General features: G+C 45.8%; 1 long non-coding RNA gene across 1 annotated transcript in view; it reads left to right on the plus strand.

Annotated features, from left to right (window-relative positions):
* The first annotated feature begins 13,300 nt into the window (after positions 1-13,300).
* The window catches only part of LOC140845140 (uncharacterized), a 37,472-nt gene continuing 23,435 nt past the window's right edge, over positions 13,301-27,337 (plus strand). Inside the window, exons 1-2 of the long non-coding RNA XR_012123863.1 lie at positions 13,301-13,336; positions 20,963-21,053. This is a non-coding gene — a long non-coding RNA (uncharacterized lncRNA). The remainder of the gene's footprint in view (positions 13,337-20,962; positions 21,054-27,337) is intronic.

Below are 27,337 nucleotides of genomic sequence, written 5' to 3' on the forward strand. Positions count from 1 at the left end.
CCAGATATGTGTCCTGCAGCCCTGGGTGGGGCTCATACTTTGTGAGTGGGGGAATGGAGTTCTTAAAAACGAGGGAAGAATTTTGCTGAGGTGGGTATGATCAGAGTGGAAACTGCTGCTGACCTTGCTCTGTCTGCATGCCAGAATGCCCTTGGCTCTGGCTCCGTCCCCTTCATCAACAACCAGTGAGGTGGCACAGAGAGGGCAACAGGGCCACAGGATGTGCAGACTCTTTCTTCCCCAGTTCTCTGTGTCTGCATGGGCCATGAAGCTGTGCAAAGCCAAGTGGGCATCACTGTGGCCTCAGAATCTCCAGACACTGGGCTCCATGTGGCCCTGTGGGCTGCGAATCCCTTCAGAATTCCCATCTCTTGTTTTTTTACATCAACACAATTGCATTGCCCTCCACTGGGCCTGGAGGAGGCTGCAGGTAACAGAACAAGGGACTTGATGTGAACTGCGGGTACTGACGAGAAGAGGACTTGGGCTCCCAAGGGTCATTCACCACAGGCACAGGCATCCTGGGCAGGCATGAGGTCTTCTCATGGTGCCCTGTGCACCTCGTTTCAATGTCTATGACATCATGCTGACTGCCCCGGCTCTCTTATCATCTGAAATCCTGCCTGACTTGTGAACACTGCCCAAGGTTCTTTTCACGCGGGGCCTTGCATTGTTTAGGGTCCGTGCCATATCTTCCTGGGGGACCATGTTGTGTTCATCTGGGACCCCCAACTCCCCAGCCCCTAAGGCCTGGCACTGACTTCCATGTTCTGAAAGTGAACAACACTCACATGCTAAACCATTTACTCTTTTTAATTTATTTTATTTATTTATGCCCACCTTCTTCTAGAAAGCATGTAAGGTGACTCATAAGACATGTAAGGTATGGCTAGATGGGATAAATTATATTCTGACTAAATGAATTCCAGTTCTTTTCAGGTCTGAGGACCTCAGAGTTGGTACATATGAGATGAGATCCCTTCTATGTAAAAAGACACACATCAAGAAGCAATGCTAACTCCCATAGTCCTGGGTCTAAAAAGAAGACCTACCACTCAGTTTTGTGGTGACTGGCATTTCCTAGTTTCCTGCATATACATCTTGTTTGCTCACAGGAGTAGATGGCACTTGAAGAGAGGTATGATCAGCTCTGTGCCCCGCAAAAGGCGGGCTGAAACTTGGGCCCCCAGGAGGCATGCCATAGAAACTTTGGTCTGGTCTGAGCCCAGCCCTAGAGATAGCTGTCCATACTACAGCAAGTGATGTGACGTTTTCATCACTCATCCCATGATGGGGGCCCGTTGCTGCAAGCCCTGAAGGCTTTTTAAACATTTGTAGCATTTACTAGAATATCCAATTTCTGTATCAGTTCAGTTAGGGGTCTGGATTTTAAGCACAGAAACTGGCTCTAATTAGTTTCTACAGAAAAGGAGTTCCAGGGAAAAGTAGAAGTTAACTCACAGAATCAGTGGGAACCATTGGGAACCAGATTCTGGAAATGGCAGAAACAAGGGGTTGGGTAGCAAGGCCACCCTGTGCTGCTCTGACTTATCACCAGCGGTCCCTTGGCCTCAGCACCCTGGAGTCCCAGAGCTGCCTTTGTCATGCCAGTCTCTCTGCCTTCTCAGTGTCTGCACCCCACTCCCTCAAGAATTAAGCCCTGGGGTTTCAGTCTGGGCCATGAGAAGGTGATTTGACTTTGTCTTCCCCTCCAGTTGTCCAAGATCCATTTTAGGTGTCCACCTCCCTCTAATCCTGGAGTCCTTCACGCCTTGAGCACCATTCCAGGGCAGACACAGCCCAGTGCCCCAGGACCTGCCCTCAGCGAGCATTTCTTTTCAGGCAACCTCAGGTAATAATTTAGCTATTTTCCCACCATGGTTCAGAATCTCATCTCCAAGCAATGAAATTGCTGTCCTTAGCCAGATCATAATCTGGGCTCTTTCCCTTTTCCCTCAGTCAGTTATTGGCAACCCACTTATATTTGGCAATGTCTCCCCAGCCAGACTGTCAGCTCCACGGGGGCAGGAGCTTTATCAGTGGTGTTGTTGGCTAGCACGTTGTTGGACAAGCAGCTAGTACTTGATGAATAAATAAATGAATGAATGAATAAATTATTTCAATAGCATTCTGTATCATAGAGCTATGCTTAGGAAATTCTTCCCTGGAATTCTAAAATCTTCCTTGTACAGCCAATATCAGCTGTCATAGAGCCGTGTGACAGGGAGCAGTGGGATCGCAGATCTTGGTCTCCTGAAGGCCAGGGGTCGCCTGGCTGTGATCCTCGGGCCCATCACGGTCTCACACCAGTGATGGAGCAAGGGCTGGGTTTGATTATCTGGACCCATCTGTGCTAATTTGGGTGGGGAGCAAGATCAGGGGCTTCTTGTTTATAGCCCTCAGGGAAATGGATGCAGGATGGCCTGGCCCGTGGATGTGGGCGGGCACTCTTCGACCTTCATGCTAACCTACTGCCTCTGAGTGACCAACTGAAACTTCTGAGATTCAGGTTTGTGAGTACAGTGGACCCTTGAACAACACAGATTTGAACCAAGGGCCCAGTTATGCACAGATTTTTGTTCAATAAATATATAGGAGAATTTTTTTGAGATTTACAACAATTGAAAAAACAAACTGCATAGTCCAGAAATATCAAAAAAATTGATAAAAAGGTCTGTCATGAATGCATAAAATATATGTAGATACTAGTCTGTTTTGTCACTTACTACTATAAAATCAACAGTAGGCTATCAGTAGCTAAATTTTGGGGGAGTCAAGAGATATACATGGATTTTTGGCTCTATGGGGTTGGTTCCCCTAATTTCTGTATTTGAAATAGCAGTTATTTGCAGGGCATTTTGCTTAGAAATTTTTATAGGTGTGATGGAATTAAGTGTTCTGTTGAATCTTTGCTGATTATTTACAAGGCATTGCTTAGAAATTGTTCAAACAAAATTCCCTCCGTTGTGAACACACTTTTGTTTGTCTATGAACTAACATTACAAATAGTATTCATAGAAGTTTACTCGTTGGTGGCCAACTCCTCTGTTCCTGGACACACTAGTGAGCCGAGTACTAGCCAGGGGAAAGTCATTAGGTAACAGTACATTTCTGTAGAAAGCTGCCTATTAGTCAAATGGATCAGAGCCAAATCCAGAGTCTTAGAAAGGGCCCTCTGAGATTATCCACACCAATTTATTAATCTAAGAGGAAACTGAGGTCCCAAGAGAGTTCTTAAAGGCCTGTGCTGGACTGGGACTCTAATGTGTCCCACTCCTTGAAAGAAAGTAGGACAGTTGGTGTTGGTTCTGGCCAAGGAGGCTGAGAAGCTGATGACGTGAAAACCTCCTAAAGCTGAGAAGCTTCTCAGCACTTTATAATGCTGCGTGGTTTCTCCTCTTCTGAGCTGATGTTTACTTTCCCAAGCGCTCTCGTCCGCGGTATGCTAATGAGGCCTGGGTTTGAGGAACCGCACAAGGCTCTCTGGACTTGGCTGGGCCCTCTTGGTGCAGAGTCTGCATCTGGCTTTAACCCACCTGCTCTCCAGCCTGTTTCCCGGATGCCCGCACAGGAGGGAGGAGTCCTTCCCCATGAGTGGGCGGGAGACAGCCAGCCGGCCAGGAGTTGCACAGCTGGGAATCATTCAGGGCCAGCCTGTGGTGGGAATGGGAGGGGGGAGGGCTGAGAGGGCCCAGCCGAAAGTGGAAACTTGTTCTCCATCAAATGCGGGCCAACTCCATCTGTCCCACACCTTCTTCACACGGAATGTTCTCTGGGTTTCTTTGGAAAGTAACTTTACACAAGCCCATCCAAGCTGAGGCAAGGAGTTGAAATTTTAGCATAGGCCCATTGGGAAGCAGGAACAAAAATCAAACAGTTCAAGATATTATCCTTTTCGCCCATTCCAACACTGACTTACATGGCCTCCAGCTGGAATGCGGAGCTCTTACCGTGGAGCACGCACTGAAGCAGCTGGAGCTTATCAGTCGGCCCCACATTAACCCATTGGTTCCAGCAGCTGGGATTTCCTGAACCCAAAACACTAATTTCTGCAAATTGTTTTATCTTCCCTCTGATTTTGCAGGGAGCAGGGAGCACGTGTGGGCAAAGAGGCTACTGTGGACAGCAGCAGGTTGCTTCTCCATTAGCTTCATGTTTGTGGATTTAGGAGTGTGGAGAGAAAGGAAAACGCAATCTGAGCAGCCTGTTTATTGTTCCAAGCACGTGTGCAGAGGTCTCCATGTTCCTGCCCAACACTGTACCTTTCCTGGCCTCTAGCCTTTGGAAAACAAAACCCTAAATCACATGGGCCCTCATCACCCATCATCACTATTAAATAAATGTGGGGCTGTTACACTGGAGAGGTAAAATTCCTGCTCTAAGGAGGAGTGCTATCAGGTGCCGAGTGGAATCACCCTTCAGCTGGGCAAGGAAAATGAAGAGTCAGCCGGGACATGGCCCAGGGTGTCCCGTCCAGCGGGACTTAGTTATTTGTGGGGACGAGGGGGATCCGACCTGAAAGAAAATGGGGGCGAGAGAAGAGCGAAGGCAAGACAGTATTCTGATCAAGCCTTCAAATTTTATTGTAAGACGGGGGTAGATATACACCAGTGTTCAGGGGCAGAGTGGGCCATAGGATACTTGTAGGCAGGGGATTGGCTGCATAGCAGGGGTGGCACAGCGAGTTACATTCTGATTGGTATATGATAATGGGGAAGGAGGGGGAGAAGAGTATCTCTTGGCGCGCGCGGGCTTCCTTGTTGGCGCGCGCGGGCTCGTAGCTAATCTCCAAGAAGTGAAGCAGGAACCTCATGAACTGTGGCCATCTTGTTGTCTTTGTGTGGCTCCCAACATCTCCTCTCTTTCTATTTATTTTAGAAAGGTGGGCCTTAATCGAGTGAGGGAATAGAGGCCTGGCTCCTCCAGCAGGGTAACATCCTGCAAATGCTCTCGGTATCTTTTAGGGAGGAGAGGCAGAGCTGAAAGCCAAATTGACCTTAATATATCAAGGCTTTATGTACATATGGATACCAACCTCTATGCAAGCCAGGCGTATTCTCAGGGAGGACCAGAGAGGTTCTAGGAAGAACCCTCCCTTGCGGTACTTTGTCTCGCACTCATCTCGATGCCCATACCCTCATAGTTAGGGGTATGTCTGGCTCTGGCTGACCAGCATATGGGCCACATTAAGTACGGTGCCAGAATCGATGGTACCATGGTTGAGGCGCCTGTAAAGTTGAAAACCGGAGACCGGGAGCATTGGTTGGCTCGGTGTAAGACTCTTCATCACAGGCTGTAAGTCTGTGATAATGAACAGCAACCGCTGGCTTGACGAGCTGGTCAACTTGCTCTCGAATAAAAACTGTCAGTTTTCTTAAGGCCCAAGGGCCAAGAGACACTAAAAGGAAGAATCCTGCCAAGGGTCCAAGGATGGTGGGGATCAGAGTAGTTAACCAAGGGGTGGCAGAGGTCCAGTTTTTATACCAGGCCTCATCCTTTTCTCTTTGTTTTTGCCTGGCTTCTAGGTTTTTCTTAACTTTATCAATGCTATCTTGCACTAACCCTGTTTTGTCTTTATAGAAGCAACATTCTTCTTTAAGAGCAGCGCAGAGGCCTCCTTCTTTCAGGAAAAGGAGGTCTAACCCTCGGCGATTTTGGAGCACTACCTCAGAGAGAGAGACAACAGATTCTTTCAGGCTGTCTAAACCCTCTTGCAGATTTTGTATGTCTTTATCAATAGCCTGACTAAGAGCATAATATTGTTGTTTAGAAGTAATTATGGAGGCAATGCCTGTTCCAGCCCCAGCTGCTCCTAATCCTAATAATACAGATAAGGTAATGGCGGTTACTGGCTCACGCTTAGTGCGAGTAGAGCCCGAGTAATATGGAAGGAGGTCTTCGGTGGGATGTATGGAAATCTTGGGCATGAGCATGACTAAAACACAATATTCATTGTTAGACATTAATAAGCGCGGGTTAACGGAGGGCGTTATGCCAAAGGAGCAAGCAAAATAAGTACCGTTGGGCGCGACAAGGAATTCATAGGACAGCGGGGGTGAGAAGGAGCTGTTACAAATGGGTACTAGCTGAGGGGGTAGACGCAAGAGGGGGCTATGTATACAGAGGCCTATTCCCGAAAGCTGCGTCAATGTGAGACCCGGAGAGGTTTCTGAAAAACGGGAGGGGTCTGACCAGCGAGTCTTGCTGGAGTCATTGGTAAGTATGAGGTCTGCTGAGGTGTTTACTAAAACTGCTATCCCTTCGTAAAACGGGGGAACGGGGGAGAAACATAACCAGCACTCGCTATATCCAGTGGAGTTAAGGGATTTTGCAGTCACATTAGCCAGGCCTTTAAGGATTTCGCCTGTGGAGGGTAAAACCGGGGGGAGCAAGGCCTGGAAAACAGTACTAGTAGACAGGGGAGAAGGGTTAGAAGGTCTTGGGTCTCTTGCCTTAGGGGCAATAGGGCCAAGGACAACGTGCTTGTTGGCGTTTGGAATGGATCGAATTAATTTGATTTTAAAAGTGAGCCCAGGGTCCTTTCCTGAAACATAAAGCCTTAGCCCCCATTCATGTCCCCTGAGCCATCCATCAATAGGGGCCCTTTTTCCCTTGTCAGTAAAGGTAATGGAGAGCGGTGTACATCGCCCCCTTGTGGATTGGGTGCTTTGACATTCTGGGGTAACAGTTGAGTTAGGCTTGGGATTCCAAGCCCTACTTACAGTTATATAATCCCAGGTGGAGCTAGGCTTCCAACTAGCATCTCCCGTAGTCTCACACCCCCAGGAGTCACAGAAATAGGAGTCTCTATATCCACATTTATAGTTAAGGGCTCGATCTCTATGAGCTCCCGGGCAGACATAAAATTCTGTTTCTCTGAGGTAGGTTCTCCTAGGGGTGTTGTTACACCCAGGAGAGGTGGTAGATTGTCCCTCAGGGTAGGTCTCAGGGGAGGTGGAAAAAGGAAAGTAAATGTCTGGGGTCCCCCAGGCCGCAGAAGCTCCAGCGGCCAAGTCACAGAGATCAGGGGCAAGAACAGGCCATGGGGGGGTACTTGCTAAGGTGGAAGAACTGAAAACGACGTCTCCTGCTTCATTGGTGACTGTCCAGGTGAAATTGGAAATCTGATGGGTCCAAACGGGGCGAAAGGTCATGACGAGGGTCAATAGTGTACATATCTTCATTTTTGCCTCCTGAAAATAAACAGAAAGGGAAGGCTTCTCAGGGGTTAATATGCCCTGGACTGGAATTATTATTGTTTCTGCCTCTATTTGTGTCTAGGAGTTTAATGAGCCTATCTGGGAGCCATCGGGCATTTTGTGCCTTAGCATCATATATACAAGCATGTCCTTTCCCCCATATGAGCACAGGGTCAGGCCCGTGCCATGTATTGGTCATCGGATCTCTCCACATAGCTTGTGCATAATTATCTGCCGTGGAGGGATGCCAAAGGCGATCAGCAGCGGTTTTACCCGCGGAGTCATAAGTAAGGAAATTGAGAACAAACAGTGCATGATTTAGGAGTGTCTTTGCATTACCTGTTCTCGGATAGAGTACTTCTCCCCCCGACTGAAGTTTGAATAACATGTTTTTAAGGGTTAAGTGGGCTCTTTCAACAATGCCTTGGCCTTGGGGATTATAGGGAATTCCTGTTACGTGCTTAATATCTAACTGCGCACAGAACTGTTTAAAGCTAGAGCTGGCGTATCCAGGCCCATTGTCAGTTTTTAAGATTTTAGGTTGTGGTAGATATGCCAGGCATGAGAGAACATGGGTAATAACATTTTTAGTTGCCTCTCCCGTTTGCAAGGATGCACATAGGAAACCACTACATGTGTCAATAGACACATGGATATATTTTAATTTACCAAAGGGAGGGTAATGAGTGACATCCATTTGCCATATCTCTCCTGGAACTAACCCCCGGGGGTTGATTCCGTTATGAGGCTCTGGGAGGAGAGTTAGACATCCTTGACATTGTCGAACTATTTGACGGGCCTGTTCTCGGGTGATTGAAAATTTGAGTCTAAGAGTGTGAGCATTGAGATGATGTAGTTCATGAGCCCGTTGGGCTGCAGCCAAGGGTGAGTCTGGCGTGACAGAGGCTACTAATTGAGTCGCCAGATCAACCCTGTCATTGCCTTTGGCAAGCGGCCCTGGAAGGCCAGTGTGAGCGCGTATGTGCCCGATGAAAAAAGGGGCATCGCGGCTTAAAATTAATTTTTGCAATTTTGCGAATAGGGGGGAAGCATTTGTAGAGGGACGTATGTAAGGCACTGTCTCTAATAGGGGAACAGAGGTTGCTACATAGGCACTATCAGTGTAAAGGTTAAAGGGGGCATCTATTAAAAGCTCAAAAACCTTGATTATTGCAGTTAGTTCAACAAGTTGTGCAGAAGAGAGGTCTGTCTGTATTCGAGTAACTTGCCCATTAATACTGAAAGCGGCTATACCGGAGGAGGACCCATCAGAGAACACCATTACAGCCCCAGCAATTGGCGTGGTTTTAGTCCTTTTGGGAAAGACAACCGGGGTCTTTTGAAGGAACTGGACTAATCTGTCTGCAGGGTAATGATTGTCTATTGTCCCCTGGAAGGAGGTGCAGCTAATTGCCCAATCATCATCATGTTGAATAAGCCATTGTAATTGAGATGTATTGTATGGGAGGGTTATAACTTCAGGGTCTCTCCCAAACAACTTGAGAGCTGCCTCTCGGCCTAAACGTAAGAGGGCAGCAACTAATTGAGGATAGGTAGCTAAGACTCTAGGGGGGGAGGCTGGCAAATGAACCCAAAATAGTGGATGGTTCTGCCAAAGGACTCCTGTAGGGGAGAAGGGGGTAGGGAAAATGAGCAGCCACAAACTTAGATGTGGAGAGAAGTAGCTAATGGTCTGTTCAGAAATAGCCCGCTCTACAATGGTTAATGCCCTTTGTGCTTCTGATGAAAGCGAGCGGGGGGAGGAAGGATCAGGGTCTCCACGTAGGACATCAAACAAAGGCTTTAACTCTCCGGTGGTCAGCTTTAAATAAGGCCTGAGCCAGTTGATGTCTCCTAGCAGACGCTGAAAATCATTAAGAGTGTTTAAGGAGCTTCTCTTTAACTGAATTTTTTGAGTGAGGATTTTATTAGAAAATAATTCAAAGCCTAAAAATAGTTGGGGGGGGTGGACCTGGACCTTTTCTGGGGAAATTTGTAGTCCTCGATCTCGGAGGGCAGTGACTAGCTGTTGACTGGCCGCATAGAGCTGTTGCTGGTCAGGACCGGCAAGAAGAATATCGTCCATATAATGGATAATATACAAAGTGGGGAAGAGCAACCTAAAGGGGTCTATAGTCTGGGCTACAAACTTTTGGCAAAGAGTAGGGCTGTTGGCCATTCCTTGTGGGAGAACTCTCCACTGAAACCGGGGAGAAGGCCCTACACAATTGGTAATGGGTATACTAAAGGCAAAACGTTTGCAATCATCAGGATGCAAAGGTATGGAGAAAAAGCAATCTTTTAGATCAATTACTAATTTGACATACCCTTTAGGAATGGCTATTGGAGAGGGAATTCCCGGTTGTAATGCACCCATAGGGACCATGGTCTTATTAACCGCCCTGAGGTCTTGTAGGAGCCTCCACTTGCCTGATTTCTTTTGGATTACAAAGATTGGGGTGTTCCAAGGGGATGTAGAAGGTTCAATATGTCCAGCAGCCAGCTGTTCCTGCACTAACTCTATGGCTGCATTTAATTTTGTAGTGGTAAGGGGCCATTGATCGATCCAGACAGGAACATCACTTTTCCAAGTAATCTTGTCTGCCTGGAGTGCAGGAGGAGCAACGGCCCTTACGAAAAATGTTTTTCAAACCCTAAACCTGAGCGGTCTATCTTAGGCGTGGCCAGTATCGGGTTGGGATCTCCCTGTTTTAGTTTGCCCAACCCTTGACCAGGGAGGTAACCCTGTGAAAGCATCTGCTGTGTTACAACTTCATTAGGGCTACACATGATGACTTTCATTTGAGAAAGGATATCTCTTCCCCAAAGATTTACTGGCAACCCAGGAACTACGAAGGGTTGAATGAATCCGGTATTTCCTTCTTCGTCTTCCCAGTTTAGTAACTGTGAGCTCTGTAAGGTGTTTCTTGACTGCCCAATTCCTTGTAGATGGGTCAAGGAAGCGTGTAAGGGCCAGCTGGAGGGCCATGAAGCCTGAGATATGACCGTAGAGTCGGCCCCCGAATCTAAAATTCCTTCAAATACTTTTCCTTGGATCTTAAGCTTAAGAGTGGGGCGTTCTTTAGTAATAGCTTGGATCCAATATAAGTCTGAAGAACCTGGGGTAGAGGAGCCTCGCTTCTTATGAATAGCAGGGTGAGATGTACTTAAAGGGAGGGGGAGTGCCTGCGCAAGGCGCTGACCTTTCATAATGCTGACAGGGCACTGGGGAGCACTAGCAAGAATTTTTATTTCTCCAGTATAGTCATTGTCAACTAAGGAAGGGTGGACAATAAGGCCGTTTATTGTGGTGGAAGCTCGCCCTAAAATTAGAAAATAAGTATCTTTGGGAGGTGGGCCATAAATTCCTGTGGAAATAATTGTAACTCCCTCTTCAGGCGTTAATATTGTTGAGGAGGAGGCACAGAGGTCAAGTCCTGCACTCCCGGGTGTGGCCCGATAGAGGGCGGGAGTGCTACAGCTAGGCTGTTCCCCGAGGCCGGCTGAAATGGAATTGGCTGGGGGGCCCGGGGCTGGCCCCTCAGCCCGTTTCCCTGAAAAGGGGGGGTGAAAGGATTTGTGGTACTATAAAAAGGATTTGTTGGATTGTTACGGCACTCTTTGGCCCAGTGCCGCCCCTTATGGCAGCGAGGGCAAATATCGGGGACTGACCCAACTCTAGGAGGAGGAGCTGAGGTAGGGCATTGGCGAGCGAAATGGCCTGGCTGTCCACATTTAAAGCAGTTACGCATAGGCGGTGCGCCCCTGGGGAAGGAAGGAGGATAAGAAGCCGGGGGAGTCTGAACAGCGGCACGTACAGCTAAAAGGGCTTGGACTTTGGATGTAAAAGGATCGACATCTCTACACATTCTCAGCATTTCATCAAGAGTTTTGTCTCGAGTCTTACCGCGGAGGACGGCTCGACATGCCGAATTGGCGTTTTCATAGGCTAGCTGTTTTACAATCTTATCATTGGCAGCTGCGGAACCAAGGGTCCTTTCGGCGGCCTCTAACAGTCTGCTAACAAATTCGCTATAGTCTTCTTGCGAGCTTTGAGTGATCTTAGTTAGAGGAGTGTTAGCAGTCCCGGAAGCAGGGAGTGATATCCAAGCGCCCAAAGCGGCATCTTTCACTTGAGATAAAAGACCAAGGGGAAGGCGCTGCTGTCTGGTTTCAGAGATATATCTGCCCTGTCCCGTAAGCTTATCAAACGTCCAGGACGCTGTTGGGGAATGAGGGTCTTTTACATTGGCAGCAGCGATGGTCTGACAGCGGTCAGCAAAATCTGCCTTCCAAGTTAGAAACTGACCACGGGTAAGCACAGCCTGGACTATACGCAGCCATTCACCTGGGAGTAAATGTCCTCCTCGAGACAGCGAATCAAGAACAGAAAGGGTAAAAGGGGCATTGGGGCCATAAGCCTTAACGGCCGCGTTCAGCTCTTTTAAGCTTTTGAAATGGATTTTGTGAAATTCTCTAGGGCCATCGGCAGGCTCGGCCGGCTCTGGCTCAGCCTGCTCTTCCCCCTCACTTTCTAATTCCTGAGCAGCAGGGGCGTCTTCACCATCGCTTTCAAGATCGCCCTCTTCCGGGCTACGTGTTGTGGAGGTGGGGCCAGAGCGGGCGGAGGCCCGGGTAAGAACAGGAAAGAGCAGTTTTTTAGGTTTTGTGGCTGTAAGCGGTTTCTTAGAGAGGCTCCTTTGCGAAGATAATGAGGGACGAACTGGTTGGGAGACAACCAATTTTTGGAGATGGCAAGTTATTCTTTGTTCTACTATCTGTGCTATTAGGTCTTCAGTGCTGGTAGGGGGGCTAACAGGACCGGGAGCCGGAGGGGGTAGCGGAGGGGCCGACGGGGGCAAAAAGGCCGAGGCGCAAACATTGGGAGGCCGAATAGGGGGAGTGTAAGAAGGGGGGTTAAGCGACGGGGCGGCAAGGGGCCAATCTGGGTTGTGATACCTGGCCGCCTCGTCTTCTAGTTCGGCCGCGTCTCCCGGATCTAAAGGTTCGCTATTTTGGCTCTTAGTCACGACCGGAAAAACCTTTTGTGTATCGACAAAGTCCGAATCTCGAGGGAGAGGCGGATAAATGCAACATTTGGGAGGGGTATCATGGAGGGCACCGAGCAAAGATGGTGTTAGGCTAGGGGAGGGGGATTTAGCTGATTTTGGAGCAGGGGGATCACTCGAAAGAGACGATTTTGAGGCCGCCCGAGATAGGGGGCGGAGGCAATATTCTGCCACTGACAAGAGTTGACGTTTATCAGGGTCAGTATTTTCAACAATATCTCTGATAAGACTCCAATAGGAAAATACTGAAACAGGAACAGAGTCAGGGCCGTTTTTGATAAGATAATCATTTAAATCTCTACCTACTTTCTGCCATTTTTTAGGATGAATTTCGGGGCCATTAACAATAAACCACGGACAGACTTCATCAACAAAAATAAAAAACTTTACCAAGTCTTTCTTTTTAACTCGAACTCCTCTCTCCCTAAGCGAACTTTTTAGATCTCTTATGAAGACCGCTTCTTTACTTAATCTAGTTCCCATTTTCTTATAAGGCGGCCGGTACTCACCAGGGATGACGACCTCCGTGAGCGGCGAAAGGCGTCTCCTATTGTTTCATCAAGAAGGGGTCTGGCCAGACGATATCTTACTCGGGGGTCCGCCTGCGAAGGATCCGCGCCTCTGGCCCCACGTTGGGCGCCACTTGTCCCGTCCAGCGGGACTTAGTTATTTGTGGGGACGAGGGGGATCCGACCTGAAAGAAAATGGGGGCGAGAGAAGAGCGAAGGCAAGACAGTATTCTGATCAAGCCTTCAAATTTTATTGTAAGACGGGGGTAGATATACACCAGTGTTCAGGGGCAGAGTGGGCCATAGGATACTTGTAGGCAGGGGATTGGCTGCATAGCAGGGGTGGCACAGCGAGTTACATTCTGATTGGTATATGATAATGGGGAAGGAGGGGGAGAAGAGTATCTCTTGGCGCGCGCGGGCTTCCTTGTTGGCGCGCGCGGGCTCGTAGCTAATCTCCAAGAAGTGAAGCAGGAACCTCATGAACTGTGGCCATCTTGTTGTCTTTGTGTGGCTCCCAACACCAGGGTAGGTGTCAACAGAGGCCAGAAAACAACAGGTAACTTCTTATTTCCTTTTGACTGCCTTAAGTTTTTCTCCTGTCCCCTGGTCAAAGAGGGTTGCATAGAGCATGCCTGCTGGTGGCCAGACTATAAAAGGAAACCAAACTACTATGAACTAGAAAGCAAATTCCCACCCTGACCAGGTAGTCTGTTTCTACCGGTGCTAAATGACTTCCTGCCCTAATGCACAGGGCCGCAGTGAGCATGAATGAGCCAAGGTGTGACAACACCCAATCCAGGGCTGGGCTCCATTTAAGATCCAACCTTAGGCAGTTCCTGCTGCCCATTCAAGGTTTTCTGCATCTTATGCCCAGGCAGAAGTTTCCCACCACAGACCACCACCAGGTATGTACATGTCCTGTCTTGCCAATGGGTTTCAGCCCCAGGCAAGTTCACTATGGATTCAGTGTGACCGAAGAAAATGACAGCAAAACGTTCTTGGGTGAAAGGGTTATACCCAACTTTATTTCCAGGTGGCAGGTCAGTCACTAAAATCCCGTTCACTCAGAGTGAGCCTGTATGCAGCAAGCCAGTCTCTGCCTCTAGGCCCCTCTGTCTGCACAGTCGTCCCACACAGCTGTCCTCTGGGCCTCTGTCCTCGGTGCTGCCATCACTCCAGCCTCTGCTGTGCCCTCCTGCAGCCTTGCAGCTCTGCCATGGTGCCATGACAGGAGCACTGGGCGGAACTCTTTATATAGAGTCAAATTGCCCACAGGTGTGCAGTGAGCTAGTCAACCAGGGCCTGGTGAGAATCCTGGCCACAGAAACTCTCATTTTATCCACATGGCCTATATTCAAGTGGCTGGTAGGCAGAGGTTCTGGTATTTCCCAACTAGTAGCCAATGTTTGGAACTCAGGAGCCGAGCATGCATATAGGTGGCACACATTTGCTGTCCTTTACATCTGCTGCCCCTTCCTGGCAGATCAGGAGATCAGAGGCCTCTGTTTGCCATAAGCGCATCAGCTGGGTGGGACTGCCTATGTAAGACCCTCCTTCAAGGCCCAGTGGAGTAGGCTGAGGCACCTGGGATTTGAGAATAAGTGACAGAGGTCTTGACATTGACCTTGCTGAGTCGGGTGGGGAGGGGACACTATCACAGTGCGTGGGGCCTTCCTACACTCTCATCTGGGGTCTTAGGATTTGGGTTCCTGCACATGTGAGGGAAGGCAGCTGGCCCAAGACCAGAGCTGAGGTGGATCCCCCCATTCTCTGGCTTCAAGCCAGAGACAAGGAAGCACCGCAGAGTGTGAACCACCTGCTGGGAGGCCGAGGGAAGAGCTCTGGAGAGGGAGGGTGGTGAGCACTGCTGTGGGCCCAGAAAGGCCTCCAGGATGTCCCAAATGCTGTGAGAAGAGGGACCCAGGACACAGCTCTGTGCTGTCCTCTGTTCTGGAAATGGTACCATGTGTCAGAGCTGGGCAGTCTTGGATCTTGAAGCACAAACTCCCCTCGGAGGCACACTGTGAAGCATCTATAGACTGGTTTCCTCTAGGATGAAGCCCTGGAGGTGCTGAGAAGCAGGAAAGAGCAAGGGTAGAGGCTGTCATTGTTTATCTCCTTTACAGTTATGCCCCGGGCAGCCCAGAGAGCAAATGGTAAATTGGTCTTTAAAAACGTGAAAAAAAAAAGGATGTAAGAGTAGCTAATACTCTTTCCCTTAGACCTGGCTTTCATTTGCTTATAAACACTCTACAAGACAGCCCAGATTTAGTTAAAAGACCCGGATGATGTGGAGAGAGATGGAGAAGCAGTTGGGGAAGTGGCTCAGGCAGGCTTGGAAATGAGGTTCAGGAAACGGGACAAAGCAGCTGCTAGAGGCTTTGCTTTGTAGCTGCTGGGACTGGACCCACCCAGCGGGAGGCCTGGAGACAATGGAGCAGGCGCCCGGAAGGCACAGGGCCAGGCGCTCAAACACCCAAATGCCAGCAAAGAAATAGCATCCCCGCCCCTCTCTCCCCAGGGACCCAGGCTCTGCCTGCTGCAAGGAAAGCCTGCAGTGCCACTCCCTCCGGAGCCCTGCTCCTTAATAGGAAGAGAGGTGGGGAGTATTGAATTTCTGATCAGGCCCGATGCTCCAGCCCAGCTCTGATTCCTCACCAGCCATGGACCATTTTTATAACTGGTGAATAAATAATGCTTATCTATACAATATCGCCTGCAGTAACTCCAGTGTCGTCCCATGGGGATGGGGAGGGCTGGGCGGAGCAGCCCTTTCGTGCTCTGTGGTGGATCCAGGGCCTGACCAAGCCAGACTTGGGGACATTGTGAGTGCAGGCGGCAGGTTCCCCGGGGCCTGGCTGGGGCGCTGGGCTGGGGAAGAGGGGCAGGGGTCGAGGGAGGGGCTTCCCTGAGTGGTCTGTAATTGGCACCAAGCCCACCATGGCTCTGCCCACCCTTCCCATGCCCACTAGGTGGGGTGCAGGCCCCCAGGCACCTCTAGGAGGGTGGAACAAAAACCTTTTCTGTATCGCCTGTTTCCCCAGAGAAGCCACGCCCCCTCCTAGCTGGTGACTATCAGGTCCAGAGGCAGGGCTGAGTTGGAAAGATAAAGCACTGCTTCACTGTTTAGTGAGCAGACGGGCAGGCACCTTCCTAAATGGGGGCCGCCACAGCATTTTCTTGTCCTGCTGTCCCTCCAGGCACCATCTCTAGACTCACGATCAGCAGAAGCCACCGGCTGCCCGCTGGGGCCAGATAATGCACACTTGGTGCAGCAGTCACGTCTGATTCTTGTAAGCTGTCATGCTTAATGGGCCCTCAGCCTCCGGAAGACTCCTCTCCCTGGAGATGGAGATCTCAGCCCTGCCCCCATGGTCCCCCTTCTGTTAGCTGAATGGCTCCAGTTCCTGACGTCTGCGAGGGGCCGTCAATTAGCGAGTGAAGTCAGCAAGTGGGTGCCTGTCTGCCGGGCGGCCACTGCTGTAATTCCTCGTCCTCCCGTCCCCAGCATACAAGTCTAGCTTCAGGATTACCAGTGGGCAGCTGGATACGAAGGGAAGACCCAGTGGGGGCTTCCAGAGGCCAACACGAGCTCCGTGGGCCCCGGCATGGTCCGGGAGGCTGGCTCTAAGGAGAAGCAGGGCTTCCTGGACCCTGTCACCCCTCCCGGCCTGCAGCTTCCTTCCTCTGGTTTTGTAATCTCTGTTAATTGCCAAGCACTTTCCATTGTATGTGATTTTATCGTGGACGTAAGCCTCCGTCAGTTCAGCAACTGGGGACTGAGCCAAATAGTTTTCTGATCCACTTCAGCCTGCAGTGTGCTCTGGGCTGCCTCAGCACAAAGAGGCGTTTCTTTCGCGCGTGCAGCCCTGGCTCCCCCGACCAGTCTGAGGCTCCCTCTGCCGGCGGCCCGGCTCCACGGCACCCAGCAAAGGCCTCAGGCCATCTACTCCTACAGAAGTGAACCCAGAGACTGAACAGGCATTCTTTTAGGCGCCCTAAAATAACTGAAGGGGAAGTAAAGATGATTTGTCCAGCTGGTCATGTTTAATTTGGTAACACCTGCTTTCCTAAGCTGAACCCCAAACATTCTGTGTGTGTGTATGTGTGTGTGTGTGTGTGTGTGCACCAGCTGTGTGTCCACAGCTTAGACACTTCCTTAGAAGGAGCCAGCCAGCGCTGAGTAACATGTGGCACAGCTTCCCATGATGCTCCAAGGAGCCTTCTTGTTGTCCATCAATTTTTTGTTGCTTCCTCAGAAACCTTCCTGAAGTCCGATGTTGAGCATAGAGCCTTGCATGCAGCGACCATAAATGTCTCTGAACAAATGCATGCATGACTATGAATGTCTCAGTGAGTGGCTTGTAGCTATGTTGGAGAAAGGTCTGGTCTAGAGGAATATTGAAAAATCAAACAAGCTTATTATATAGTACACCAATTTCTCACAAAAGTTGCCCAACCTGGTACCTTGATGCAGACCACCCAGGACCACTACGTAACCCCTGCGAACAGCACACCAGGACTTGCAAGATAGACATTCTAAAAGCATCTTCCTGTACACCCATCACATTGAATTTCTCATGAGTAGATAGACATATAGGCACGTAAGCACCAAGTCAGGCCACACAGAATAAAAATAGACCAATGACCCACATGGTGTTTTTTGGTTTTTTTTGGTTGTCTCTCAGGCCGGATTTCCTGAGGAGTAGGAGTGTGAAAGCCAGAGCATTTGCTGCTCGCCTCAGGAAATCCTGACTCCCCAGGTGGCTGTTATAGCAAACACCTCTGTAACCTTGCCGCAGAACCGGGAAGAGGCCTAATCAGAGGCCCCTTTTGCTTGTTGTCTTTGGGTGCTGGGGGAAAGGGACAATGGCTTCTGTGGTAACTGGCTGGTCTTAAGGGGAAGTCATCAGCCGCAGCTCTGAGAAGAGTGGGCCTGGAGCTGCTGATGGGCCTGGGCTGTGCTGGGCAGGCAGGTGCCCACACACCCCTAACCTCAGTGGGGGGAGGGGGTGTGCACAGCAGTTTTCTGTAATGACCCAGCCGGTTTGAGGTCAGCTGTAACAGGCCAGCTATCAGAACTGCCTGTGGCAGCCAGGGAGGGCCCCTCCTTCAGGTCACAGGAGGGCCTCCAGATGGATCTCCTCACACAGCCTGCCTGCACCCCCACCCTACAGGGACCAGCCCTGCCAAGCCCTTGGAGCCTGCCTTCTGGCAGCATCAGGTCCAGACTCCTCTCTCCCATGCCCTGTCTGGCTTCCTTGCCCTGCCCCCACAGTGGGTCCGTCTGGCCTGCAGCATGTGCAGCATGCATGCAGGCTCCCTCCTGGCCTTGCCTCTTTCTCCCTCAGCAGCCACAACACCCATGGTCCTGCCTGCAGCCCGCAGCACCCAGCATTCATCCCCTTCACTCATCTGTCCTTGTCTAATGAGGACCTCTTCCCTCTTCTCAATGCCCCCTTCACTGAACTCCTAGGGCACTCCGGTATTAGGCAGAACTTGCTGGTGGTGGTGGTCTCTGCAGTACTAACAAGTTCTCTTAGAGACGCACCTCGGTGGTGGCGGACAGGACAAGTCACCTGCAGAAGTTGGCTCTTGGGCTCTGGCCCAGGCTCTTTGCTCATTAGCCCTTTGACATATTATCCCACCCCAGGGGACACTGGCAGTGTGGAGCCTCTTTTGTTTGTCATAGTTGGGGTGGACCTCCTGGCCTTGGCCTTGGGCAGAGGCCATGGATGCAGCTAACCCTCCTGTGATGCACAGAACAGGCCGCACCTGAGGGTCCTCTGGCCCCAAATGTCAATAGTGACAGGCTGCGAAATCCTGCCCTCCTGTGGTCTCCTCACCTGTAAAAGAGGACGCTTGTGAAAAAGTCTGCTGAGATGAGATGTCTGAAAGCAGATGAAAGCTGTGCCTGCTATTTTATATTCTCTCCGCCCTCTGACACTATTTCTTTCTGTGAAGTAGGGACAGTGTGAGGGTAACAGCCAACCCCAAGGGAATGTTTATTCTGGTTTATCTCACTGGATCCTCATGGAAGCCCAACTACACAGGTACTTGAGGGTTTCCTGCTTTCTAGAAGAGAAAAGAATGCTAGAGCCACTGAGGAAGCAGCTGAGGGCATGCGCTCAGCAGTAGAGCCGACTTCTGAGCTTGTGCTCTAAACACTGGTCACATCACATCACTTCAAGACAATTTTCATGGAAGCATTTGAAAACATCAAAATGCTGTACAAATGTGACTGTGACTCTCCATAAGGCCTCTCGTGCCACCTCCTCCAACAGCACACAGCCAGCATGCAGCTGAGACCTGATAAACGCCACCAGATTAATTCAACGTGAATTACTCTAGTGAATCAAGAGAGGCTGCAAGCAGAAGACTGCTGTGTGGACTGGAAGCTGAATCACCAGAACCTTGGAAAGCACTAGAAGCTGGGAAGAGCCTCAGTGGTTCCAGAGGTGCCTGAGTAAGGGGTGACTTACAGCCCACACCCAGCCTGACCATCATTGTCAGAGGACATTTAGCCCCTGTGCACTTTACCAGTGCACTGCGCATGTGTGTTCACGTAGCCAGGGAATGGAATCAACAACCAGAGCCCTGGGCAGCCTGCCTTCCAGTGGCAATAGCTCCACACCAGGATGGGGAACACAAACTTGCAGGAGTGGACAGCCCACATCACAGTGTGGTGTCCACAGCATGACTGTCTCCTGCTGTAATGCCATATTCTGAATTGAGAAGGACTTTAGTCTCCAGGGAGGGGTTGCCAAGTCCCCTGTGGGGATGGAAGGTCCAGCCTCAGCTGCATACCATCTATCAAATCACAGTCCATCTTTGTCTTCCTGTATTCAAAGGGCAGATGAAATCGCTGTTACTTGCCCATCATGACCTGGCCAGATTTGGAGAACAAAGTTACTCACTGCCATTCATCATTTCCTCTTTGTTTTTCCATTTGGGAAGTAAGAGATTAAATTTGTATCTGGACATTTCTTTCCAAGGTTCTCCTCTGAAAATAATTCTGAGATTAGGAATAGTTATTCTTATGCCCTATGCATTAAAGACTTTAAGATTAATGGCATTGATGAAATCTCAGCAACACACAGGAGACAACATAATCCTTCTGGTATGATAAACATCAATCCAATAAGATAACATATTGCCCATTCCCCTGTAAATAAAATGGGCCACATCAATTTCTCTTTTGCCTGTGAATGATGACCAATTTATCCAGGATACACTGAATAATGATTTTCTACGGGGACAGCCGCTCTTATGATAAAGTGCTACTACTCTAGCTGCATTATTATAAACAACATCCAATTTATGGAATTAGAAAGCAGATGCATTTCTCAGTAATGTGTCACCATTATCTAGAACGAGCCATAAAATCTAGGCTGTCATGTATTTTCTGGCTGCAAACTTCAAGCAATTAATATTCCTATAAAACAGCCTTGATCACAAGCCCAATTTAGAAATTAGTTGTTCAATATGATGATTAAATTCCAGAGCTGGAACTTTCTGTGGCCAACTATGAATAGCCAAATGTGACAAATCTTATACAACTTCTCAGACGGAAGGAACAATTCGAGACACTGGGGATTTTCGGTAAATTTCAAATGAGCCACCTTCACCTTAGGACATGCCACAGTCTTACTCAGCCTTCCAGGGGGAGATGAGTCACCAGTATTTTCCTGCATCAAAATACCATGGCTGATCCCTAGGCCTGAGTCAGTGTTACAGAGGTGGCAGACCTAAGCCTGGATGTACCCTTAACCTTGCCGGATGGCAGAACCTCAACAATGCAGTCCCCAGAAGGTCCTAGATGCTAGCTCCCTGCTCTTCCCCAGCTCAAAAGCTTCAAGCTTGTGTGACCCTAGAACTAGGGAGTGAGAATGTAAGACTTAAGCTTGGAGGAATATTTGAAAACATGACCCTCCAGAGTACAGAATCTGGGCCACCAGATGCTGAGCAGAAAGTGACAGTGATGGGGACATTGTCATTGACTAATAGGTTATTTTAAATATATGAGCAAGGCCATGCTTGAAGTTTTCATATGTAATATGTTAGCAAAATAGTGTTGTTTTATCATTCAGTTTACAAAATGTATTTCAGCATTCACTTGCATTTTACTATGTCATTTGTTTTCTTAGTCACTTCAGAAGTGCTGTCTTTTGTGTATCTGTAGGTTCCCTGGGAGCTGATGAATTTCCTTGTATTGAACATGGCCTGTTGCATTTAAAATAAAAGAGCCAAAAAGAAACCACAACTCACTGATGGTAAGTGTATGGGGAAGTGGATGGACACTGGTACACACTGTCATGAAACGCAGAAAAGACAATTTGGCAATAAGATCCAAACCTACATCCTTTGACCCAGCCATGTCACTTCCAGGAATTTATCCTAAGGAGAAAACTTAGTGGAGAATTTCTGATCTCAACATCACTTAATACTTTCCAGTGTCCAGTATAAGGGGATTGGTTAAGTACACATTGGGACATCCACTCAATGTAATGATATACAGCCATAAAAATCAGGCAATGGAATATGTGATGGTATAGTGCTCAATGCAGAGAGCCACTTAAACAGGGATGTACAGCATATCATCTCAGTTTCATATAAAAAGAATATGATCACCAAACATTAACAATTATTATCCTTGTATGGTGAGATAATTGAGTGATTTCCTGTTTTTCTTCTTTGTGCTTTACTGATTATTCTGTAATGATGGGTGGTACCCTTGTTATTAGAGGAAAAGAGTGTGATTACTAAAGAACATTAGCCATCTTATGAAGATTGTAAGAATTTATATGATATATTCAATTATAGCATGGAACACTATAAGGTCTCTTAGTCATGGAATGGGTTGGGGGGACTTGTTTTTAAATTATAATTTACAATATTTGTTGCAAGTGTACAACATAGTGATTCACTATATATACTATGAAATGATGACCATAATAGGTCTATTACCATCTGTCACCAAAGTTAATAATAATTATTGTCTATACTCCCTGGGCTGTACTTTGCATCCCTATGACTTATTTTATAACTGGAAGTTTGTACCTCTTGATCCCCTTCATCCATTTTGCCCACCCCAAACCCTTTCTCCTCTGGCAACCACCAGTCTGTTCTCTGTGTCTATGGGCCTGGCTTTAGCTTTTGTTTGCTCATTAACTTTGTGTGTTTTAGATTCACATATAAGTGAAATCATGTTGTGTTTGTCTTTCTCTGTCTTCCTTATCTCATTTAGTATAATTATGTTCACCATCAAGGTTTACCCATGTTGTTCCAAATGACAAGATTTCATTCTTTATTATAGCTGAATAATCTGATATATATATATATATATATGTATGTATGTATGTATGTATGTATGTATATATCACATCTTTATCCATTCATCTATCAATGAACACTTAGGTTGCTTCCATATCTTGGCTATTGTAAATAATACTGAAATAATTACAGGGGTAAATCTATCTTTTCAAGTTAGTGTTTTTGTTTTCTTTTGATAAATACACACAAATGGAATTGCTGGATTATATGATTTTTTTTTTTTGAGGAAGCTCCATACTGTTTTCCACAGTGGCTACACCAATTTGCATTGCCACCAACTGTGCACAAGGATTCCCTTTTCTCCACATCCTTGCCAACTCTTGTTATTTCTTGTTTTTTGGTTTTTTTTTATAATAACCATTCTGACTGGTATGAGGTGATACTTCATCATGATTTTGATTTGCATTTCCCTGATGATTAGTGATGCTATCTTTTCATGTTAGGTATCTGGATGTCTTCTTTGGAAATATGTCTACTCAGACCTTCTGCCCATTTTTTCCCCCAGTTGAGTTATATGAGCTCTTTATACATTTTGGATATTAACAGACATAATTTACAAGTATCTTCTGCCATCCAGCAGGTTGTTTTTCTGTTCTGTTAACAGTTTCCTTTGCTGTGCAGAAGATTTTTAGTAGTCTCACTTGTTTATTTTTGCTTTTGTTTCCCTTGCCTGGGAAGACTTATCCAGAAAAAAATTGCTGATGAGATATGTGTGAGTTTACTACCTAGGTTTTCTTAGTTTTATGGTTTCAGGTCCTACATTTAGGTCTTTAATCCATTTTAAGTTTATTTTTGTATGTGGCATAAGATAGTGATTCCGTTTCATTGTTTTGCATGTTGTCCAATTGCCCCAACACAATTTATTGAAGAGACTGTCTTCCCCATAGTATATTCTTTCTTCCTTTGTTGTAGATTAATTGATTTTATAAACATGGGTTTATTTCTGTGCTCTCTATTCTATTCCATTGATCTGTGTGTCTTTTTTTGTACCAGTACCATACTGTTTTATAGTATAGTTTGAAATCAGGGAATGTGATACCTCCAGCTTTGTTTTTCTATCTCAAAATTGCCTTGGCTGGTCAGGGTTTTTCATAGTTTCATACAAATTTTAGGATTATTTGTTCTGGTTCTGTGAAAAAAGCCATTGGTATTTTGGTAGGAATTACATTGAATCTGTGGATTGTTTGGGGTAATATGGACATTTTAACAAGATTCTTTCTATCCATAAGCATGGAATATCTTTCCATTTATTTGTATCTTCTTCAGTTTGTTCCATCAATGTCTGATAGTTATCAGACTACAAGTATTTCATCTCCTTGGTTAAATTTATTCCTAGTTATTTTGTTCTTTTTGATGAAATTGTGAAGGGGATTTTTTTCTTAATTTCTCTCTGTAATAGTTTGTTACTAGTGTATAGAAACACAACAGATTTCTGTCTATTGACTGTGTCCTGAAACTTTACTGAATTCATTTATTAGCTCTAACAGTTGTTTGGTGGGGTCCTATATGTATTCTATATATAGTATTATGTCATTTTCAAGTCATGACAATTTTATTTCTTCCTTATCAATTTGGATGCCATGTATTTTTCTTGTCTGGCTAGGACTTCCAGTGCTATGTTGAATAGCAGTGGTGCGATTGGGCATCCTTGTCTTGTTCCTGATGTTAGAGGAAAAGCTTTCAGCTTTTCACCATTGAGTATGATGTTAGCTGTGAGTTTCTTCTAAATGGCCTTTATTATATTGTGGTATATTTCCTCTGTATGCACTTTGTTGAGAGTTTTTATCATGAATAGGTTTTGAATTTTGTCAAATGCTTTTTCTGCATCTATTGAGATGATCATATGGTTTTTATTCTTTTGTTAATGTGGTGTATCACACTGATTGGCAGATGTTGAACCATCCTTGCATCCCTGGAATAAACACACTGGGTTGTGGTGAATGATCCTTTTAACATATTTTTTCATTCAGTTTGCTAATATTTTGTTGAGGATTTTATGTATTTGTATTCATTAGGGATATTGGCCTATAATTTTCTTTTCCTGTAGTGTCTTTGTTTGCTTTTGATATCAGGATAATGTTGGCCTTGTAGAATGAGTTTGGAAGCATTCCTAACTCTTCTATATTTTAGACTAGTTTGAAAAGGATGGGTATTAATTCTTCTTTAAGTATTTGGTAGAATTCACCTGTGAAGCTATCTGACCTGAAATTTTATTTGTTGGGAGTATTTTGATTACTGATTTAATATTGTTACTAGTAATTCAGATTTTCTATTTTTTCCCAATTCAGTCTTGGACAATCATATATTTCTAGGAACCACATTTCTTCTATATTCCCAATTTGATAGCATATAATTTTCCATAGTAATCTCATATTCCTTTATATTTCTGCATCAGTTGTAACCTCTTTCATTTATTACTTTATCTACTTGCATGCTCTCCTTCTCTTGATGAATCTGGCTAAAGTTTTATCAATTTTACATTTCCAAAGAACCTGCTCTTAGGGTCACTGATCTTTTCTATTGATTTCTAGTCTCTTTTAAGATTATTTATTCTCTGATATTTATTATATCATTCCTTATGCTACTTTTAGGCTTTGTTCTTTCTCTTTTAGTACCTTTAGGTGTAGGGTTAGGTTGTTCAGTTGAGGTTTTTCTTCTTGAGGTAGTCCTATAATGCTATGAATTTCCCTCTTTGAACAGCCTTGCTGCATTCCATAGATTCTGGAATGTTGTGTTTCCATTTTAATTTGTGCCAAGGTATTTTCTGATTTCCTCTTTGAGTTCTCCATTGACCCACTGGTTGTTTAATAACATGTTACTTAGTCACCACATTTATGTTTTATCCAATATTCTTCTTGTAATTAATTTTTAGTTATATACCACTATGGCTGGCACATTGTGGATGCTTGATATGATTTAAATCTCCTTGAATTTACTGAAACTCATTTTTGGCCTAATATGTCATCTATCCTAGAAAATGTTTCATGTGCACTTGAGGAGAATGTATATTTTGCTGCTTTTGGATGGAATGTTCTGTAGATACCTATTAAGTCCATCTTGTCTTATGTGTTGCTTAAGGCTGATGTTTTCTCATTGGTTTTCTGTCTGGATGATCTGTCCATTGATGTAAGTGGGGTGTTAATGTTCCCTACTATTATTGTGCTGCTGTCAATCTTTCCCTTTATGTCTGTTGTTAATATTTTATTTATTTAGGTGCTCTTATATTAGGTGAATAAATATTTACAAATATTACACCTCCTTGTTGGATTGACCCCTTTTTCATTATGTAATGCTCTTCTTTGACTTTTGTTACAGTCTTTGTTTTAAAGTATATTTTGTCTGATATGAATATTGCTACCCCAGCTTTCTTTTCATTTCTGTTTGCATGGAATATCTTTTCATCATTAAATTTTTAGTTATGTGTATTTTTAGAACTGAAGTTAGTCTGTTGTAGGCAGCATATAGAGGGGTCTTGTTTCTTTCAACCATTCAGTCACCCTGTATTTTTTGATGGGAGCATTTAATTCATTTGCATTTAAAGTAACTATTGATAGGTATGTAGCTGTTGTCATTCTGTTGTTTTATGGTTGGTTTTTTTTTTGTAGTCCTCCTCTGTTCTTTTCTTCTTTTCCTCTCTTTTCTTGTGGTTTGATGTCTTTTTTAAATGCTATGTTTAGATACATTTCTCCTTATTTTTTGTGTATCTATTACAGGTTTTTGGTTTTAAACTCATGTATAATAACCTGTAGATATAAGCAATCTCTTTTAAGTTGATAGTCACTTAAACTGACTCCATTCAAAATCACTACATTTTTATTACCATCCATCCACATTTTATGTTTTTGACATCATATTTTACATTCTTAAATTTTGTGTATCTATCTCTACCTAATTATTGTAGATATAGTTGATTTTACTAGCTTTGTAAGTGGTTGATCTACTAATTTTGCTATATATTTGCTTTTGCCAATGAGATGTTTTTCTTTCATATTCTTTTTCTTATTTCTAGTTATGGCCTTCTCATTTTAGTTTAAAAAGTCTTTTTATCTATTCTTGTAAGTTTAGTGGTGATGAACACCTTTAGCTTTTGCTTATGGGAAACTCTCTTATCTCTCCTTCAATTCTGAAAGATGACCTTGCTGAGTAGAGTATCCTTGGTTGACAATTTTTTTTCCTTTCAGCATTTTTACTATATCGTACCACACGTTTCTGGCCTGCAATGTTTCTGCTATCAGTTGTTAGTCTTATAGGTAACTAGTTTTTTTCTTTGGCTGCATTCAAGATTCTCTGTCTTTACCTTCTGATATTTTAATCACTCTGTGTCTGGGTGTGGATCTCTCTGGGTTCATCCTGTTTCAGACTCTCTGTGCTTCCTGGATCTGGATATCTGTTTCCTTTCCTAGGTTAGGGAACTTTTCAGCTGCAATTTCTCCAAATAAGTTTTCTGCCCCTTTCTCTCTCTCTTCTCCTTCTGGAGAGAATGTTAATACACTTGATGTTGTCCCAAAGATCCCTTAAGCTATCCTCATTTTTTTAAAATTATTATTTTGTGTTCTGTTTGGGTGATTTCTACTACCCTCTATTCCAGGTTCCTGATCTGTTCCTGTGTATCATCTAATCTTGTTATTGATTCCCTGTAGTGTATTTTTCAGTTCAGTCATTGTATTCTGTGAGTTCTGTTTAGTACTCTATTATCTTTCTCTTTGTTGAAGTTATCAGTGTGTTTGTCAATTCTTCCTCTTAGTTCAGGGAGCATCTTTATGACCATTACTTAGAAATCTTTATCAGTAAATTACTTATCTCTGTTTCATAAAGGTTTTGTTTTTCTGAGGTTTTATCTTGTTCCTTCATTTGGAACATGTTCTTCTCTGTTTCTTCAGTTTGCTTGACTCTCTGTGTTTTTGTATATTATGCAAAACTATGTGTTATACTCCTTGTCTTGAAGGAATTGATTTGTGTAGGAGATGAACTTTATCATTTGACCTTGCCCTAGTTCTTATCTCTCAAGCTGTCTCTCTGATCATTTCAGGCCTGTGGGGCCCAGAAATGCACTCCCCCTGGAGACCTGAGCCCCTGTGTGGGCTGCACATGACCAGTGGCTCTGGATGGGTCACAACAGCACTGGGGGCCAGGTTGCCCGCTGCATCTGTCATGGGCTGGGTGAGCCATTCTGAAACCAGAGGTTAACTCTCCAAATAGAACTGGATTAATTCTCCAGGTCTTT

This window comes from Manis javanica, chromosome 2 (genome assembly GCF_040802235.1).
Source record: "Manis javanica isolate MJ-LG chromosome 2, MJ_LKY, whole genome shotgun sequence".
NCBI lineage: Eukaryota > Metazoa > Chordata > Mammalia > Pholidota > Manidae > Manis > Manis javanica.